Source organism: Rattus norvegicus, chromosome 2, assembly GCF_036323735.1.
Source record: "Rattus norvegicus strain BN/NHsdMcwi chromosome 2, GRCr8, whole genome shotgun sequence".
Taxonomy (NCBI): domain Eukaryota; kingdom Metazoa; phylum Chordata; class Mammalia; order Rodentia; family Muridae; genus Rattus; species Rattus norvegicus.
Genome location: NC_086020.1, coordinates 239,390,129 through 239,412,185, shown reverse-complemented (window position 1 = coordinate 239,412,185; position 22,057 = coordinate 239,390,129).

Sequence of the window (22,057 nt, the reverse complement as noted above, 5' to 3'; positions counted from 1 at the left end):
TTCTAGTGCTAGAGAACTGCTATAGTGTCACATTGATTATAAGTTCATGGGGACCTGCAGAGCCCCTCCCTCCTCAGCTAATAGATGCTTGTATGCCATCTCCCAAGCTGTGGAATATGAGCCAATCATGTAGTTTGCATTTCGATAACTAGAGTGTTGGATATCCTACAGGGAATTTGGGAGCCCTAGTAATCAAGTTCCGGGGTCTACCTTAGTCATACCTTAAAGAACTCTGCCTTTCACTGTGGTTCGGCAGGCTTCCCAGTGCATACCTCCCAGAATACAACCTGGAGAGGATATGTTCCTGGAGATGAAAAAGCAAGGATTTAAGGTTGAGAGGCAAGATCTGAGGTGGGAGGGGCTGGGTATGAGCACGGAAGAGAACAAGACAGTGTTGAAAAGGAAGAGTGATTTTTTTCTTCTGAGAATTATTGGTATATATGTAACTGGAAGTAAATAAAATTTCTAGATTACTCTGAGTATTTTTATTGCCTCAACAGAAGAGAATACATGGGTATATTAGAGGGAAAATATGAATTGAGGACATGAGGACATGAGAGATGAAAGAAGGGCTGGTAGATATTGAGTCAGGATGGAAGTCCCACAGAGAAAGCTGCTGCTTCTTTCTGCTTGTATTAAGAGAGAGTGGCATTGGGCAAGGGAGGTGGGAGCAGGCTCTTCTCTTTTCTTTAGCTTTCCGGTTTCAGTGCTAGTAAAATTATCTGAATTTCAATTTAAAACCCACAGATGCCAGAATATTAACTTCTGCTCCATCCATTGCTTTTCTATTATTGTATATATATGAAAATTCATTATAGACAATTGAGGAAAAAGTCCACATACAAAGAAATTAGGAACTCCTTCGATCACACCAAACACACTTTCATGCCTTAAATGGGGTATGGAGCCCGTGCATCTCCCTGAGATTTGAGCTAAATATGCATCAGAATTATTTTCAATGCTAAATAATTTCACAAAGTTATGAAACTTAATTTAATTTTCATTATTTAGTTAATTTAATTTAAATTTCATTTCATAGCTACAGAGGGTGTTACCATCATTTCTCAAAATGGTTTCTTCTGTTGAACTTTTACGTTATTCAAGTTTCGCACTTGGTGGTCTTGAGCTCAGGAGCGGGAGTTTCTGCCACCACTGCCTCCCCAGTTCTCAGGTCATTTTTCTAGATCCAGAGATATCTGCTGACAGGGTGCGTCGCTGTAAAACTGCAGATGCTGACAAACTCCCTCAAATGTGGGGTGTGCTCCTGTCCTTCATCATCCTACAAGGGAATTCCTATATAACTGAAATCCGACTGGCATTTGATGTTATTATGATAATTTTATAAGCATGAATGTCGTTTGTGTTCTAAAATATATTTATGTCTGTCTAAAGTCCATTCATAAATTACATAATGAAGAGATTAGACTTCGTTACTATTGATCACTAATAAATAAATGCACATGGAGATCAGAGGACAACATGTTGGGGTCAGTTCTTGGCATGGAGCTGACTGGTAGCAAGTGCCCTTGAGTCAGTGGACCTCTGATATTGTGAGTTATTATTGCTTTTCTTCGATGTGCTAATTTTCAGACATTTCCAATCATTTCCTTCTCGTTATTACCATGGATTCATTTTATTTCTCAGTTATATCTTTCTATAAGACACTCATACACTGCTCCATCTTTTGCCCATGCAAACCACACTCCCTTGCAGAGTGACTTTCACCTGGCCTCCTTTTCTCCCTATCTTGCTCCTCTTACTCCCAATAGCCTTCCTTTGGCTATTACTAGTTTCTTTCTGTTATGGGTAACACATTATTTCAGATTTGGAGTCTTAAACACACATGGTCTATTATCTTATAATGGTAGAAGTCAGAATTCTAAATTGAGTCAGCAGAACTACATTCTCTGTTGGCTCAAAGGCAATGGGCATTTCTGAGTTCCCAGGTAGGCTGCTTCTCTTTTGGTGCTATTTGGGTTGAGTTTTTATTCCACTGGTGAACAGTTCTCTTTTTGACAGGTGTATCTCTTCTTGGTTTAATCCCTTTAACGGAGGAATGGGTACATAAATAAAGTCCATTCACGGGGTTGCTGTGAAAATTAAGTTAATTCACACATGGCACCCTTGCACTTAATGCAAGCTGTTTGCTTCTTCACAATTAATAGATTGGCTGCATTGAGAATTGCAGCATAAGGGGAAGGGCGGTAAGATGGATCCGCTTGCAATAATCTTAGCTTACTGCCAAGCCTAATGACTTGAGTTTCAACTAACTCCCGCGCATTGTCTTCTGACCCCAACTCACGGGCCATGGTGTGGGTGCTGCCATGCACCTTCTCTAGCATACATTCAAACAAGTGTGACCTGGCTATTTAAATAATCCAAGCCTAAACTCTGTTGTCTGAGAATTGTTTGTGAAGCCAAAGCCGAGACACTTTTCTTTAAACTTGTTCTGAGACTTCCAAATAAGCAAGGGTAATAAAGGAGTTTTGTCAGGGTAACACTTGTGAGGGGATAGAAGGAGGCACTTGAAGATCTGGGGCTGGTCTGAAACGGTGGTGTAGAAAGGTTTGGAAGAAATCCACAAATGGACTTGCTTTTTTTTTTTTTTTTAATTTTTCTTCTTACAAGTCTGCGAAGCTGGTTCTGTGACCTGAATAGAGTCCTCTGGAAGAGCAGCTCTTAACCACAATTGCTCTTAACCACTGGCCCACTTTTCCACACCTTACAGAAAGAGGGTGGAATCTAACTTTGCCCGTGTGGCTCTGAGACAGGTTCTAATGAAGCCTACACAGGTGGATCGTAACCAGATGAGGCTAAGCTTGAGGCTGAAGTTCTGGTTCTCCATCTCCAGAGCGTCAGAGATTGCCACATAGTTTGTGTGCTTGTACACCCCATATTAGACTGTGCTAAGGATTGAACTCGAGGCCTCTAGATGTTAGGCCAACACTCTACCAACTAAGCGATACCTCTTGGACCATGGACCCATAGTTTTAAAAACGTTCTGGTTAGGTTACTGGAGAGACAAGTCTATTAACATCAAAGCGGGGAGCATGGCAGCATGCAGACAGGCATGGCGCTGGAGGAGCTGAGAGTTCTCTGTCTTGATCTGACCACAGCCTGGAGAAAACTGAATCTTCTGCACTGGGCAGAGCTTCAAAGCCCAACCTTACAATGACACACATCCTCCAACAATGCCACACCTCCAAATAGAGCCACTCATTAGGGGCCAAACATATTCAAATCACCACAGACACCCACCCATATGTGGTAAGCAGTGACTTCAACCCTCTGGCAATCTTATCTAGAAACATCTTGAAGTCACCCCCAGAAGTTTGTCTCTTGGTGATCCTAAATTATTCCAAGTTAACAGTCAACATTAGCCATCACATAAACTATGCTTTGGGGGCTATTAGACCATTTAAATATTTCTTCAGCTCCATGATTCAAATACTTGGAGATCTACCTACTTGTTCTTGTCTGTGAACACCAAGGAGTCTCCTCCCTCATTTACATAAGATTTTTATTTTGTTTTGTTTTTGTTTCTGCATTTATTTTTTTTCAGTTATTCTTTTCTGCTCTCTGTTTCCTTTTAGATAACCCACCTCTATTTCTTTGTTTGTATATTTCTTTTACCTTACGGAATTGTTCGTGTTCAAAAAATCCCTCATCTCCCTTTTTCTAATTTTGATTCACGGATGATATGTCCCCATAAATCGAATACATATTGACCAACCTGTAAACTAACTTGAACTGATTTATAACTCCATTTTCTGGAAAGGAGAATCTTCACCTTAGAACTCCCTGTCCACATATTGCTAAGCATACAAGGAGTTAAATGTTCAAGAAACCTACTAACATTTTGCTGTTGTTATGAGCAGGGTTTCTACATGTATTAATGGCAAAGGCCATCAGCCCTTTGGTTTAGCTGCATGTTCTTAGCTCAGTTACTTTCATATGTATCGTTGCTCCAATTTTCATCCTATTTTAAATATGAACAGAAATTAGAGATGAGCCCCTCACATCTTTTGAAGCTTCTTCCACATCATTTCTTGTTCATTTCCTCTGTTTCTGCTTCCCACACTCTACTGGTCCTTGGAAGGTGGGCCACACCCCTCATTATCCCTATTCATTCTCCCCCCAATATTGTTGCCAACTACTTATCTACTTATGATCAAGAGTTCCATGGTGATTTGTGTAAAAGTGGTCCATCATGTATGGAAGACTTCATCTTGACTGAGGCACGAGTGCTAAGACACGGAATTCCCTTTCTTGGGGGTTTAAGTCCCGATTTCTCTATCTCTGTCTTTCTGATGCTCTTTCAAACCAGTCATATGGTTTTTGTCACTTTTCTATTTTCACAATTGCACATTCTGTAGAGTAAATGTATTATGTGAACCACTGTGGGCTCCAAATCTTCCCTTCCGATCTGGGAGTCCAATCCTTCCCTCTATATAAGTAGAAGTTCACGCTGTTGTTCTTTGTTTCCTAGTTAATCCATGTAATCATTTCAAATCTAAACTGTTAGATTTAGAGTTTGTTAATCCATGTTAGAGTTAATCCCAGATTCTCTCTCAGACATTTTGCGTTGAACTTTGCAGAGCCATAGGCTTCCACTGTCAACCTCTCACACATGAAACACACAGCAACTGCTGAGATGTACTACACACTGAGATGCATGGTCCACACAGGCAATTTGATCTCTCTCTCTATATATATATACCCATTGGCTATGTAGCTATCAAATGGTTTAACATCAAAGGTCCTGTAGAAAAGTTAGTTTGCAGAGCAAATTTAATCCAGTGGGAATCCCTGAGCATGCATGAGCACAAACACACACACACACACACACACACACACACACACACACACACATTCATTAATTTCAAAATAAAGAAAATACGTGTAAAGTGATTAATTTCAGAGTTCTATTAGTTCCTGCCAGTGTGGACAACATGAGTTGAGCAGACAGTCAAATGTAACTAAAAACTCAAAATAAAATGAGAGAAAACTAAGCAGAAAACACACAATAGCTTGTCAAAGCTGAAACCACCTTATGTTTCTTCTGTGTGTTGCATGACACGTGTGTGTGTGTGTGTGTGTGTGTGTGTGTGTGTGTGTGTGTGTGTGTGTACATGGAGAGATCAATATTGGGTGTATTCCTCTATCTTGTTTCCTCTCTCTATCATACTTCTTGAGGTAGGGCCTTGCATGAACAGAAGACCTGTGGATTCAACTGTTTTACCTGGTCAATGAGTTCTAGGTCCTCTTCTCCAGATGCCCCTCCAATCAGCGCTGGGGTTACTAAAGACCTTGGTCTTTTTGTGTTTTTTTTTTAACATAGGTGCTGGAAATCTAAACTGAGGGGAACAGGTTCATACTTAAGCAACAAGTGGTTAGTGAACTCAGCTGTCTCCCCAAACCTGATCAATTCTAAATTAAATGTTCAAAAAGCAAGTGTAAAGAAAATGGTACAATATATTTGCCTCTGCTTCATTCCTTTGCATTGCTCTCTCCTGGGCATTTTGCTCTGTAGAAGGGTAATGTGTTTATACATTTTGGAACTAAGCAGTCATAAAACTGTATGGGCACAGCTTGGAACCAACATCCACAAATTAGAAAATTTCCCTCCACTTGACTATATTATAAACACTGTATGAGTAAAGAAAAGAAAACAAAAGCCCAGGAAGGTAGTTTATTTTTCGCTGTATTTCCCCAACCATCCCCTATATAACTACCCGTCTATTTGATAATTACACGCTATAAAATATGATGCAAAGTACCATGAATGTGATTTTCATCAAACAATAGAAAAATCTTAAAAACTGCCTTCAGAGGTATCAGCTGGAATTCCATATACTTTATGTATTTTTAAGGAATAAATACAAAGTGTGCGCTATTCTTCATACCCCAAAGCAAAGACTAATTGTAAGAAACATGGGAAAATCCAGTTTCTCTTCCCTTGAAAGTGTTTTTCTTACTGTGCATAAGAAACTTCAGAAGTCATGGACGGTCAGTGGTAAAGTTCTCTCTCCTCTCTCTCTCTCTCTCTCTCTCTCTCTCTCTCTCTCTCTCTCTCTCATGCTCTGTGCTGTTGTCCTGTACATTGTGAGCATGCATTCTACTTGCTGACCCCTGTAATTCTGGGAAATGTGTAGAACACTGGTCATTTGGACAAAGCGTCTAGTGTCGCTGTTGGACATAAGACCAAAATAATTTGCCTTAGAAAATATAACATAAACAAAATCCAGGGTCCTGCACGGTAAAAATCTAACTCTTGCTACAAACCGTGATAACGTGTTTCTTGAGTGAGTAGTGATTTCTTCTAGGTTGCGGCCTCCCCCTGGAAGCACTGAGCTGGTATCAAACACAGGAGCGCTAAATGTTGTCTTTGTTTTAAAGAGGAAAAAACTCACCAGAAAACGCCCAGGATAAATGGAAATTAAAAATGAGCCCAACAGCATGAATGTGTTTGTCCCCATTACTGCAGAGCGTGTTGGATGGGATCAAGGGGCCATTGCCCAATTAGTGCACTTACCTCAAGTAAGAAGTGATTTGAATATTATGTCTTGCTAATTTTTGTCATCTAGCCAACTTATCAACAAATAAAATTGTGGAAAGAGAAAAGAATGATGGATTGCTGGTAAAATCAATGGAAGATTGATTTTAATACAGTAGCGCACTGGAGATTTAAGTGCGTTCTTAAATTAGAGTATGCTTAATGTTTGGCACACTGCATTTCCTTAATAAATATCTGTTGAATGGACAGATTAACTTCACTCCCTGCAGAAAATGCCAAAATGCTCCCTCAGGAAGAGCAAGAGCTGCTGAATGAATTTCTGACCTCCAGGTTTAACTCCTAAGGAATGCTTTTCACAAGAACTGGATGCTCCATGCAAGTCTGGCATGTAGGTAGATTGATAACCGCCTTTGATGCACAGCAGGGCGCTCATAAATAGTTAAGCATATGCAAATTACTTGAGAGAAGTTGGTCTTCATTTGTGGGTTTAGGTCAGACTAATGATTTTCTTTTTCCAACAGAACCAAATGGATGTGTCAAAGAGGTAAAATTCTTAATAGGAGTGGACATAAATAGTTTCTAACCTGCTGCTAAGGTTACACATGTCACTGGTAGTTGTCATTACAGTAGAGGAGAGGGTCCTTCATCATTTTAAACACATTTCCATATCCACAGGTAGTCAGAGAAATGACCATTACCACATGTACCGAAAGGACAAACAGATGGTGTTCAGACCACTCATTTCTCTGTGTGCCTTATAGGATTCAAGCAGTTTAGAAGTCACTTGAAGTCATGTGTTTTATATCAACTTGTGTAGACACATTTACATATATTGACCCATTGCCCTACAGGTTCAGAGTTTATTTCTACCACCGCACCCTTTCCAAATCCCGACTATGGGGATGCAGCTCAAATGTCTCCGTTACCCCAGAGTGAATTTGTTATTGATCACTCCCAGAGTGAGTTTTTTCTATTATCTGATCTCCCAGCAACTGCCAGGCACAGTAAAGTGCACACAGTCCAGGTTTAAGGCCAATGGCTTGTCCCAGTCTCTGAGTTATGCCACTGAGTTAGAAGTAAGGTTGGTGGTCACATTGATAGAACACAGTCAAATTAGCCTGACACAGCTGATGTAGAACAGAGTACAGCTCTCCCAGCACACTTTAAAACAATTCTAAACAGACCAAGGATGCAAAAGACGATGATGGGGGTGGTAAGGCTACACTTTAGGGCTATTTTGTTGTTCCCTGGTCATCTAGAGAAAAGAAAGACCAGTGGGTGTCACCAAATGTCGCCCCTTCCCATCTAATGCATGATCTCTCTGCAGCTCTGTGGTCCAGTCAAGTCCACAGAGCGACCTTCAATTTGGAATCTTTCCAGATGTTGCTGAAACTTACAGGTTCGAAAGCTGTGCATGATGGATGCGGTGAAGGAAGATAACACAATTTTAGGACTGACATGATGTTTTTATCTACAAGTCTCTCCCATTCATCCGTTGAGCACACAGCACAGTCATGCTGCTTAGAGTGCCCTGAATTGACATATTAAATAGAGTGACATTAAACCACAGGTTTCCCAGCCCAAATAGAATGTCTCATCTCTTTTCTTCCTAACCGCAATCCTGTCTCAGTCTATGTCCTGCCCTGTTCATCCCTTTAATTTAGGTTTTCTGGTTAGATTGCTTGCCTAAGAATTAAATAGATTTTGCACCTGTGAGTTCAATTCCCTCTAGGTAAATTCAATTCGGGATTTTGAGCCACAGCAAAGCCCACTCTACTTGTGGGTTCAACTAGGTCCTGTCTGGAAAACAGTTTGCTTCCTATTTAGATGAGAGGATGGTTAACTTCCCCAAATGACACATTCACAGACTCTTAACCACTCGGGGCTACACATTTTAGACTGGGTTTCAGTTAGCTTCATTTCCCCAGTGAATAACCACATTTAGGCAGTACACATCTCTGCGGAGGATTACTCAGGTCAATATGTATTGCAGGGACATTGGAACTCAAACAGCACATTAGAAGTTTTCATGAAACCCATGGCTATGAGAAAACCAAGTGATGGAAAAAACCCTTGAGCAGTTTTTGTCACAGAATTTTGTTTCTGCCTTCCAGAGCTTCTGGCAATCATTGATAAGTTTTGATGTTTTGTCCACATTGTGTGAAAGTGCAGTACTGTGACATCTAAGGCTTGGTTGAACCATCAATACAGTTGTGTTCCAAGTCGTCTTGGCTTGCATTAGGCACACTTGTCTTACTAGTGCTTTTCAGACTTTCAGATGTGTCTCAGTGTTGACTGAAAGGCTTTTTATACACTAAACTATGGGCATTATAGCTTTGCTTGCCCCAGCCTTCCCATGTTCTAGCCTTGAGTTCATCTTCTACCTGAAGCTATTCTTTAACTCTTTATCCTCCTGACTCCATCTCTAGACTCTGGAATTACAAGTTTATACCACCATACTCAGTTCGTACATAAATCTGGGTGAATAAAGGTTCTTCAGTCTTGCCTCTGAGAATGGGTAATTAGATCACACAGAATACCTTTTTTAATATCCATTGGTTTTTTAAGTTTTATATTATGGGTCACAAGCAACTTTGAACCAACAGTAGACAGTGTAGAAATCTCTCTTGTCATCAGACAACATACTTTCCTTCTCATTTTCCCTAAAAGGACTTAAGAAAGAGAAGCAGTACACCAGGAGTCTTGGCATTGACGCTGCATAATCATCCTTCTTGCCATGGTGAAGATCTGTGCCTTTAAATCAGATGCAACTTTACATTCTGAGTCAAAGTTGAGCCTTCCCATGCCTGTTCACTGTTTGACTGGGTAGTGTACTTTTAACAGTGGACCTCATCAGGGCTGTCTCATCGTTTGTACTGTGACACATTGTTGTCACCTACAATGTGTTCAGGTCACATTCATAGCTATTCTGGAATGCATGCAGCCCTGGGCATAGGTTGGACATGTCTGCTAGTGCATCCTTTGTGAATTATCTGGAAAAGAAAAAGAGGTTCTGCTCTGGGGATCGCAAAGGGCACCTGTCCACAGGCTTGCTGGGGTTCTTCCTTCTTCCTTTTCCCAACAGACATTTGAGCTCTCCAAGTGTCAATCATTCTGTCAACTGTTAAAAATGAATCCCAGACTCAGAGTCATATGGTGGCCCCTTCAGTGAACGTTTCTGTGTTTATTTCTGTGCCATTCGGGGTTGTGTTCGTGATTTCCTTACTCTTGGTTCTTGTCCTTCTGACTGCTCTGTCCATCCTTTTCCTTCTTCTTAACTTTTTATTTTCTGCCAGGAAACAATAAAGCAACCCAAATCTAACCCTTAGACAGAAAAGAAGTTTTCCCTGAAAGATATTATCAGTCTTATTCTTTGTTCAAAAATTCCGGAAATGCTGCCCATACACTGAACATTGTGTCAAGTTTGCTGGGACACAGTCAGTGAGCCTTGGTTTCTTCTGCATGATAACAGTGATCATCACAGTGCCCAACACCATGTTGTAAACTCATAGACACCACTGGAATTTAAATGGTTTTTATAAAAATATATATTTTTGTAAATATTAAGTTATTTATATTATTTTAAATGATGAATTTCCAAAATTACTTAATCTACTAAAATACTTAGATAATGTCATTTTCAAAATATCAAGTAAATAATACTCATAATTTAAAAGCAGAACTTAAATCATCATTACATGAACTTATAAAATCTATTAACTGACAAAGTAAAAGAATTAGTTGCATCACTAAAAATTTTCAGTAATCTCCTGCTGTGAAAATAGCTATCAGAAAGTATTTTGACCATATAAAAAGGTGATAGATCTCCTTAAAGAACAATATTAGTAGCCAGAAAATACATCAATATGATACAATAGAATAAACCTTCTACTATAGAATAAAAAGAAAACAGTGATACAAAGTATTAAAGGTTTACAAATTTACAAAATTATCAAGGAAAATCATACACTTGTGAGCATAATATAATAATTTTCATAAATTGATTCATAAAATTCCTTAAGTAAAATATAAGATATGTAAAATGGCGTTGTAAACATTTTTTTTCTCAGACTCATTTGAAAGAATGCATTACCAGTAATACTCAGAAAGTTTGATAAAAAAAGACACTCGATCTGATGTTAAAATAGTTTGTGGAAGACTAGACAAATTGGTAGGTACAGTGAAAGGTAAAGATACAATGATTTTGATGTTCTGAGTTAGTTGAGAAAAGACTTGTTCCTAAATAAATGTTACTACGGTAGTTAGTTATGCACTGGAGAACAGAGAGTCTCTGTCACAGCATGTAAATTACAAATAGGCTCTTTAATTATATAAGCAAATTAGCAAAGCACCTGGAAGAAAATTAAGTTATTTATTTTACCATATCAAGGGTCATGAATCTGAATCTAGCCATCTTAAAACAAAACAAAACAAAACAAAAATATAAAGAATGAACAGAGCTTGTTTCAAAAATTTTCCCACGCTTCTGTAAGCCAGAGTACATTGTAACATCAATGTAAAGATCGCTTTTATTTGTGGGGAAATACTTACTACGGCTCCAGAACAGGACCTCCTTCTTCTCTATTGCCTATGTCCCCACCACAAAATGAAAACTAAGATATCACAATACAAGTAAAATATATAAGGAAATAATTCAGATGCTATCAACCATAAAATTATGCTTTGTTTTACTAATACGTAAATTCCAATTCAAGTAACAGTTATCTTTTTTTATCAGGATAGAAGTAGACAGGATTTTATCAATAAGTACTGACATTTATAAATTATTACAGTTTTAGTTGGGGGTAAACCTTAAACTTTATCGGACACAGGCTCAAAGGAGACTTTTAAGACTACTAATTAAGGCAATGTTGACAGAACTGGAAAATGAGAAGCAGTCTCTATGCCCATCAATAGAGACAGGCTCAGCAGCCACTGAGATGGCTCCACTGTTCAAGGTAGTTTCTGTGAAACTTGATGACCTAACCTTGATCTCTGGGATGCACATGATAGGAAGAGAACTGGCTCCGGCAAGATGTCTTCTGACCTCCTCTTGGGTGCTGTGGTGGATACAGCAAAGTTCTCATAAACAAAGAAATGGAATTAAACATTTTAAAGATCATATGTTTAAGTGTGTGTGTGTGTGTGTGTGTCTGTATGTGTGTGTATGCGTGTATGTATGCGTGCCTGTGCGTGCGTATGTGTGTGTGTGTGTGTGTGTGTGTGTTTGTGGTGTGTGTGATGTGTGTGTGCATGTGTGTGTGTATGTATGTTTGTGTATATATGTATGTGTGTGTTTGTGTGTGTGTGTGCATGCATGTGTGCGCGTGTGTGTGTGTGTTTATGGGTTTATGGGTGAGTGCAATGCTTTTCTTGGACTAGAAGAGAACATCAGATCCCCTGAAGCTGTACTTACAGGCAGTTGTGAACTTCCAGACTTGGGTACTGGGGAATTACTTCCTCTGCTAACAGCTGCATAATACTTTTAGTGGCCAAACTATCTCTGAAACCTTAAAATGTTAAAAACAGAGACTAGAGGCAGAGTAACTAGCTAGAGAGATTCAGTCATAGAAGAAAATGTCATAAAGTCAAGGCAAAGAATATTGTATTTATGTATTAGTATATTCGTAAAACTATTAGATAAACCATCACTCCTGAAGTTCCAGGAAGCTGGAAGCATACAGCTCAGTATACCTGACTCCTTGACATGTAAAATCTTGAAAAACACACCTAATATTTAAGTCACTGAATTTTGGGATGTTTCGTAGTTATTAAAAATTAAATCCAAATTAGCCACTAAAACATGACAAAAATGTATGTTATGTTATAGACATATAGACTGTGCATTATTGTACATGTAAACAGATGTGAAGCCTAGCATAACTCTTCTCTGGAAAGAAATAAAGTTAGGATATAGCACATACATGCAGGGAAGACTTGGGAGCTTAAAAACCGAGGCAAAGCATGTCCTGTTCTGAAGAGCAGAGAGATACTTGTGAGAAAGCTAAATATAAGTAGCACATTTCACAGGAAGAAGGAATTATATTCTTCCATCTGTCTCAAATGCAGACCCTTTGTTCCCGGAGACAGAAGGATAGCAGGGTCTCAGCGGAAGGGGGAGTTTGAGCAGGGTCACTGGAAACTCTTGAATAGTGTCTCTGAAGAATCTAAAAGCATTCAAAAGCAAGCATTTGGAGAGGACGACCTTGCAGAGTCCTTCCCTGTCTGTGATTCTCCAGACAGGCTTCCCTTCCCTGAGTAAGTTCTGGAATAACCTGGGCAGTGTACACAATGCTTGCTAATTCACTGAGGATGCTTTAGTTTGTCAGCGGTCTTTTGGGGTGGGACATCTGGAAGGGATATTGTATTCCTGAACAGGGAACTGGAGCTGAAGCAGTCACAGTGAGGTTTCACACTTGAATCCTCAGTGTCTAACCATACAGGGCAAGAAGAACCGAGTGTGAAAGTGTCAGTTAAATAGCTGTGTGCTAATGGTAGTAGGAACAGAGAGTCCAAGAGGACAGTGTAATCCTTGCTGTTGGGAAAGTGACCTCATTATAAATACACAGTATTCTGCTCCAAATAGAACTGCGGATCAGCGTGAGATTCCTCTGTACCTCTGTCATCTCCCTTCTCTCTCCCACCTCTGCCCTCTCACAGCAGAGACACCGCTGCGGCCTCTCTGGTAGAACTCATGGAACCCATGTGTGCAGCTCAATCACCCCCTCCCCAACACACACACACACACACACACACACACACACACACACGCGCGCGCGCGCGCACGCACGCGCGCGCGCAAGGTTTCAGGTACAGGCAGAATCGCTTCACAAGTCCCTTCACACGCATCTGTACATTTCCCTGTTCTGTGTTTCTAATTCCAAGCCCCACAAGCCCCTAAACCTGCAAACACTACACATGTCTTATCAGTACTTGGACATCTACACCTAAACTTAAAATCCTTCTTCTTTCAAAACTGAATAAATGTAACATTTGGGGTTAGAGGCTGGTCAGTATCAGAGAGTATGGTCTTCTGGCCTTCTTTGAAGGCTACAAGTTAGCTGGATATTAAGGACAGGAATCGGATTTTTAAGCACTCTGCTTGCATACCATCCCAACTTTAAAAGTCTATTATTTGTTTACTTAATAGCTGACCAAAGCTTCTATTGAAAAATATCAGCATAACCACTGTAAAGAAATGGAAAAAGCGGAAAGGGAGAGGGACCCATAGGAAGACCAGCAGTCTTAACTAACCCAGACCCCAGCGAGCTCCCAGAGTCTGAGCCACCACCCAGGAGCATACATGGGCCAGTAGAGGGCCCTGGCACATATATAGCTGAGGTCTGCCTGGTCTAGCCTCAGTCCAAGGAGATGAGCTTAATCCTTGAGAGACTTGAGGCCCCAGGGAAGGGGGACCCTGGTGGGAGTGGAGCACCCTCTCAGAGGCAAAGGAGTGGGGAGGAATAGGATGAGGAACTGTGGGAGGCAGGACCAAGGGATAGGCACTGGCTGGAATATAAATACAAAAAATGATTTAAACAACAATGCCAACCAACCAGAACCCCAGAGCTCCCAGGGACTAAACCACCAACCAAAGAATGCACAAGGTGTACCCATGGCTCCAGCTGCATGTGTAACAGAGGATGGCATTGTCTGGCATCAATGGGAGGAGAAGCCCTTGGTCCTGTGAATGCTCTTTTCCCTAGTGGAGGGGAATAGCAAGGTGTTGAGGTGGGAGTGGGAGGGTGCGAGAGGGAGCATCCTCATAGAAGCAGGGGGAGTATGGGAGGGGGGACCAAGAAAGGGGATAACATTTGAAATGTAAATACATAGACTATTCAATAAAAATGGAAAAGAAAAAGAAATTACACGACAAACCCACTTTCTATCCGAAGTCCAGTTCCTTCCCACCTATTCCCAAAGGTCAGTTTGCTGTCACACTCTGGAGGATAGAGGCACTTGCTTCCAACCCTGCTGGACAGAACCTCAGCAGAAGCAGCTTTCAGCCATCTTTCTAACAGTCCTCATGATAGAACTCATTGGTGTTAATATGTGACTGATTAAAGAAAAGCCATCAAGGTGAATTTGAAAAATCTAATAAAATCCCTATAGTTATCAAAGAGATGCTCATGTATTTTCACGAGGAGAGATAGCCTACAAAATTGTTTGCATGCACTCTTTTATTTGTATTGTCTTTATAAAAGACATTGTATTGCCTTTATAAAAAACAGTAATGTGGATTGTCATAGACTATACACTATAACAACACATTAGTTCATTAATCTTGTTAAAATATTAAATAGTAAAGGGCTAGCTATTTATTTATTTACCTAACATGGGTCATGTGTAAAGATTCTGAACAGGATCATTGAGAAAATCTAGAAAGAACTAAATAGGTGTTAAGAATAATTTACTAGAATATGGGTTTTAAAGTGGAATTAACATGGTCCATGAGAAGTGGTAATCATAAAGAATTAAACCTTTTTTGCCTAAATAGGAGAAAATTTAAAAGCACCACAATGAAAAAGGCTCAAACATACATGCTCCATATATTATTCTTTCAGATTAATAGTTAGATAAGCCTCAAGGGAACCCAGCATTCTTTTTAAGTAGCTATCTACCAGGGACTTCATCATATAAGGTGTGAAAGTGGACCATGATTGAAAAGTTTTTTTGTAACATATATTTCAAATTTCGACAATAGTTACCATAAGAAAGAATCTTCAAAATTTAGTTTAATTGTACTGGTCATTATTTCAGGTATTGTATGGAAGATTCTAATACTTAATCTTATTCTTTTTTTATTAATGTGTTATCATTATACACTTGTAGATGATTCTTCACACCTGAAATATGGCACTGATAACAAGCTTTCCTACGCACACATGCACAACCACAGAGCATCAAAGCTGAACTAGTCTATGATCCATTGAGTTAGACTCTGGGAGCACTCACGGTCTACCATGGGAGCACTTACGGTCTACTGTTCAGTTGGCCTGTGAACAAAACGTGGGCAGTCTAAAAACGTACAGGACCTTGAACTTGCACAAGACAACCGAAGGGAAAGGTAAAATAGCAGGGTTCAAATGTAGCGCTTATGAAAGTCAGTGTTTATCCTTCCATCATTCCTGATTCCTTTTTCTTTCTTTCTTCATATGTATAAGGGTTTATGCAGGCACCAAGCACCAGTCTGTCCATAATGGTGTCCCAGCAAATGCACAGAATCAAACACTGACTCTTCAACTTGGGCACAAAGACACCAGAGAATGTGGACAGCAGATAAAGGCTCAAAGCTGTGGACTGCCAAGCAGGGCAGAACTAGAGCTTGCTGCACTGCGGTTGATCCCTGCTGGAAGCAAGCCAGCACTCCCAAGGACTTTGGCTTACAACCCACCCTTCTCATGAACTTGGTCTTTAGCGGATGGTAGAATTCCACAGTCTTGCATGTTTGTCCCAGTTTCATTGTTCAACACTGAGTAAATCAGACTGTGGCTTTCTGTCCTATACTTCCTTTAGGGTTTTCACACGAAGTGTCACCTGACGCTCTCCATGTCCAACAAGCTACTCGCTCCTGCCTTACTCAGGTATTTTATAGTCGGTTTGGGCAAGGCTACCATATTGCATGCTAAGTGGCATCACATTGGCAAGGGAATGAAAAAGAAAACTGAGACAAAGGTATCTCCCCGTTTGAAACTTGTTCCATTACAAAAGCGAGAGGGGGAAAATAGCCAACTTTAATTGTAAGCCCAGAAACAATTTAGAAGACAAATGTGATTTAGCAATGGGAAGGCAGGGGATATGAGGCGGGGTTGCTTTAGGAGTCAGACAGGGCTCCATATGGAACCGATTTCAGGGATCTAGAAGAAAGGCAAATAACAGTGTCCAGGCAGAGGGAGCACCTACTGAGTGATGCTATGCAGAGAATCCTCGGAATGGTGTTCTCACAGAAGCAAATGAAGTGAGAGCAATGTTAAACTTCAAGGACTGTGTCCCGATAGAGAAACACTTGAGCTGTTGACTTTCTCACAGGGCTTGTATCTCGTCTAGAGCAACTGTGAGCACCGAGCACCGTGATGTGGTCAAACACAGAAGAAATAAGTCTAGGATCAATATGACTCTTATGACTTTAAGGATGAGATGAAAAATTTGGGGGGAAAAGGAAATCTTGTTGACTTCCTTTCTCTCTCTCTCTTTCTCTCTCTCTCTTTCTCTCTCTCTCTTTCTTTCTTTCCTCCTTTCATTCTTTTCTTTCTTCCTTCTTTTTATTCTATTTTTTCTCTATTTTTTCTATCACCATCACCCCCATTGTTATTGTCTGCTCGATACTAAACCTAATTCTTGCAAATGTTAATGGCACACATGCTCTACCCGTGAACTACACACCCAGCTCAAGATTACTTCATCTCTAAAAGACGCCTTACCAAAAATGGACAGTTGCCTTTAATATCCACTGAATATATGAGCTTCCCTCCCTCTCTGTTCATCTCTTGCAGCCCAGGTGGTCCTTTCACGTATGATCTTTCTGCCTCAGGTTCCTGAATGCTAAGATTAGAGGCCTGTTTGTGCCATCAGACTTGATTCTTGTTTGTCATTTTATTAGTTTCTTATCCAGAATATTACTAAGAATCAAATGTCTTCAAAGGAAGTCCCTCGTTTAATCCATCAATTCTTTTCACTCTCTAGACTTAACAGCTAATTGAGGTTGGGCTGTTGAAAGGTGTTAAATTAAGCTATAGCACCTAGAAAGAATATCTTTTTAGGAAAGAGCATGTTCAGCTTTCAGAATGACTTAAGTGGTGAAAAAATGCCTCTTTTGGCAAGAAATCTTTTGACTTCTGCTTCCAGCTATTTCTAGTATTCACTGCCTCTGATCTCTCTTCTGTGTTCCATTCATGAAACCATGGCCAGTTTGACTTTCATAAGCGGGAACTGAGTTTCTTCATGTCACTTTGTCTGCTTAAAGCCTTCTGTAGCTCACCATTTTATAGAAAAGGAAATTAAGATGGCCCCCTTCTGCTGCCTTGCCTATGCTAGCATGTGTCCCAGCCTGCATGGTCTCTTACTACAGTCTCCTGATATGCAGTTTCCACTATGTTTTTGCACCATAGATTGCTCCCAGAGTCTACTTTCTATTTGTACCATTTTCTATCCTATTAGGGGAGGCTGGCTAGAGAACAAGCCCCTTGTGGGCTCTGAAGATCAAACTGAGAGCCTTACTAGTGAAGCAAGTACTTTACCCAACAAGCCATGTCCCGATCAATCATCGCAGTGGCACATCCTTAATACTTGCTAATACAGTGCTGGCTCACAGCTCCACTTTATACCAATTCTGTCTCTCCAGCTGTATGGTCACCACGTCCTCTGTCCTATCACTAGGCACCATGAGTTCCTATCTATAAGTCACGCTAGGTCAATTGTAAATTTGTGTTGGAAAACTGAACTCTCAGGCTCGGTTAGAACCATGGGCCATAAGCTTTCATAACCTTGCCCTTGTGGGTGAATGTGTGGGTAGGATTATTGTCCAAGTTTCTTTGTCTATTTCCAAGCCTATTTAAGAATGAGAATGCTGTCTCTCATGCAGATTCATCTGGTATCTGAAACTGTACGTTGTTCATAGTGAAGGTTCAATCCACATTTGTGAAATGGTATTACTTAAGTAGATTTGCATTTACTGTTTCCTCTTTTTCATTTCCACATTTTTATTGATGACGACAAAGCACATTTTTTTTCTTTTTTTTCCATCTTTATTAACTTGAGTATTTCTTATTTACATTTCAATTGTTATTCCTCTTCCCAGTTTCCGGGCCAACATCCCCCTAACCCCTCTCCCTCCTCTTCTCTATGGGTGTTCCCCTCCCCATCCTACCCCCATTACCGCCCTCCCCCCAACAATCACGTTCACTGTGGTTTCAGTCTTGGTAGGGCCAAGGGCTTCCCCTTCCACTGGTGACAAAGCACATTTTTAATTGGGAGAAACACTTGTTATCCATTGACTTTATACAACTTTTCCATTTTTCTATTCTCTTAAATGCTCAAGTGAAACTTCATTTCTGGGTCCTAGCTAAATGGCACAGCTAAGGGAAATCTTACTAGGGCATTCTTTGCTACCCCTCGAATCCTCTCTTTCCATTTCCTCGTGGTCTTTATGACAGGAAACTCGGTGCATACATTTCTGTACTTGAATCTGGCTTCCCATGTCCACAGGCTTCAACCTTTCACATAACACTCGGAGAGAACGAGAGAGAACTAAAGTCAATTGAGGTCCAATGTCCTTCCAGCTTCAAGAAATATCCCCTACAAGCCTTTGTTATATACAAGTTGTTTGTCTTCTGTTTTTATTTAGATGGTATCTTCTATCTGTGCTTGAGGTTAACTCTTTGATGAATGTCAGGGATCTAGTGTATGTTGGGATTATTGAAAAGAATTGTTATTGTTACCTAAGACCGTGTCTTCCTTCTCTGCTCAGCACAATTAGAAGCTGAAAATTTTTCCCTTTGCTTCTTAGTTCTTCAGTGAGGACTTGTACCCAGGTCTCATCTGAGCTCGTACCTTCCGGGGCACATATTTTCAGAGAACTCCCTTATGCATCTGCTATCGCCTTAGGTGTGAGCTAGACCCGCCGCGGCCTCCGACTGGGAGCTGTTAGCTTTCATTCATTAGTCCTTCCCAGAGCATGATGAAGTTATATCGAGTAGGTGTCTTGACATGCTAATTTGAGAAACAAAGGAACATCTTAGAAAAATACGGCGCATTTTATGTTTACGAAATGGCCGTTTGGAATTGCTCATGTTGTAAAAGGTAACCTTAAAAATAAAATTTTACAGTATGTGGCATACACTCTAGCGACATGGAAAATGTTAACTTTGGGCTGTGCTGCTAGTTATTGAAGCTACCCACCGAGAACTACACCGAAGTAGTATTAAAGTATCCCAAGGGTGTGGCAATGGGAGGGAAACAAAACAGTCTATTATGGAAAAATGAATGGGCCACCTTCTGTAGTCGTTTCTGCTGGTGGTAGTATGACGGAAGACACATACCCAGGAAATGCCCTCCTCCTGTGTTTAACCACACACCTTTTCCTGAGGGATTGAGAGCATGGATAGTCTCTGTTAAATGGGTTCAGCTGCAGTGGGATACTTGCCTTTCTTTTCTGCTTTTTCTATTACTGCTGTTATTTTTATTAAAAATATGTTATAGCATCCAAGCATAGAAACACTTCAGTCATGTCTTTTTTTTTTCATGAATAGCTCATGTTAGGAATTCAGTTAAACGGCTCTCCAGTGACCTTCATCATGCTATGATCCATAGTTTATTATAGCTTTGCCTCGAGGGTGTTAAGTTAATGACCCCAATGCTTACCTGGTAAGAAAGATATGTCCTTGTAACACAGGATGATTGTACATTGTTTTGTAGCTTGCTCTCCCCCCAAGTGGAAGGTGTTTGATGATGGTCTATCTTTGTTGTATGTATGGGAAATGATGTTGGTTTGGGGAAGTTTATGATTCCACAGGTGTTCCCCATTAGCCCGACTTTCATGTTAAGAAAGTCATTTCTTCGTAGCCTTGATTACACCAGAATCATAAAGAGTTAAGGGATCTGCATTCTCCTAGACCTTGAAAACACATTCACGACAAGTGTTATTTTCTAAATTTTTTGCAGATGTGAGTGGGGTCATTGAGCTAGAAAATACATTACAATGAAAGGACAACCATTTGTTACTCTACAGAGAATGAATTAGAAGATCAAGTCTTCTGAAAACTCGTTCTGTTCCACTCTTCCTGCTTCATGGACTGGTTCTCACTTTCAATGGGTAATGGTTGGTTCTACTTTAACATATCAGATGACATCGGAGTATTTCCACTTTGTAAAAAGAAAATTTGCTTTTTAAAGATCTGTGTTTCTTTTGAGCAAAAGGGAGAATTCATCATTTCTACTTCCAATTTACTTCATCTTGACAACTCTAATTCCAGCCTTTCCCCCGCAGGGGAGTAGCTGATTAGACTAATACAACACACAAAGTCCAGGAAAAGCTATTGCTGATTAATTTTTAACCTGGTCTCTGGTGGAGGACTTTGACAATTGACCCAAATGCATTGCAGCTCAAACATTTATTCTAGAATATTCAAAATCAAGATTGATGGGTGAATTATTTGTAACTCATTTTCTTTGAAATTTTAATTTGTGGAACTTATTTTAATATAAGATGCAGAAGACATTTAGCTTTGCCCTGTGAATTGCATGGTGTATTTTATTTCTGTATTTTTGGGTTTGTTTCCATCAAATTTTACTTAAGGTGGATTTCCTTGGCTTAATTTCCCTTTCTATCTCTGTGGATCAGAGTGTTTGACAGGGCTGCAGAGGAGAGAAAACCCTACCACCAGATTTTTCACTTGAACTAAGAATTAAGTCAAATTCAAATTAAAAATTCCTTAATCAAAGTTGTCAGCTTATATATGGTCACTAGGTTTTAATATCATCAAGTGGATCTGTATGACGTTTGAACAGAACACATCTAGTCCTTCTTAGCATACACTTTGGATCATGGCTAGTACTCCTTTATTCTATAGTTAAAATAACACAAATCATCGCAGTGAGAAGCATCATCTGTGGCTGAGGCGTTAAGAGTGCTTGATGCTTTTACAGCAAATAAGTGTTCAGTTCCAGGCACCCATGACTGGGTGCTCAGAACCAATGCTACGTCCAGCTCTGGAAGAGCCAACATCCTCTTCTGCATTCCACGAGTTCTTGCACACGTGTGAGTAGACACACACACAGACATATAGACACACAGACACACAGACACACAGAGAGAAACAAATAGTGACATACTCAGAAACACACCCAGAAACATACGTATACACAGAAACACACACATAGACACATACAGAGAGGCACAAACAGGTACAAATACACACACATGTAAATAAATAATAATAACAAAATGTTAAAGGAATACCATGAGTTTAATGTTGAGTATATTGTCATTGTTCTGAGTATTTTAATTTGAGGTGGAATTTGAGATAAGCTAGATAATTAGATAATTCAGAAATGATAGAGATAAGTCCTCTTACAAGAGATGAAGTGCAATGATTCAATCATATAGCCTATAATTTGCTTACTACGCAAATTCATCTCATCTCATTTCCCTTTTCTGACAAGGCCTAGGCAGCCTCCCTTCTTTAAAGCTGCTCACTGGGATGCTGGCAATTTTTTTCCTTGAGCGATAAACAATTTCATATTTAAGCAGTTTCCACACTCCAAACTCCATGAATCTAAGGTGTGCCCTCTGACCTGAGTCTCTGCAAGGCAGAGAATCAATGTGTACCGCACACAGACTTTTAGCAGGTGGGTGTAGCACAGAGAATGCTATTAGCCTTATTTCCAGAATTATCCCTGAGTTGAACATAGTAAGAAAATACCTAACTGGTCCTTCATAACTCTATTTTCCAAATCTGTGATATATTCACATCTTAAGTTATTTAATAGCCCTGATAGCTTGGTCTTTTAGAGAAACATGTTCTTTTTCTGTTGTTGTTGATG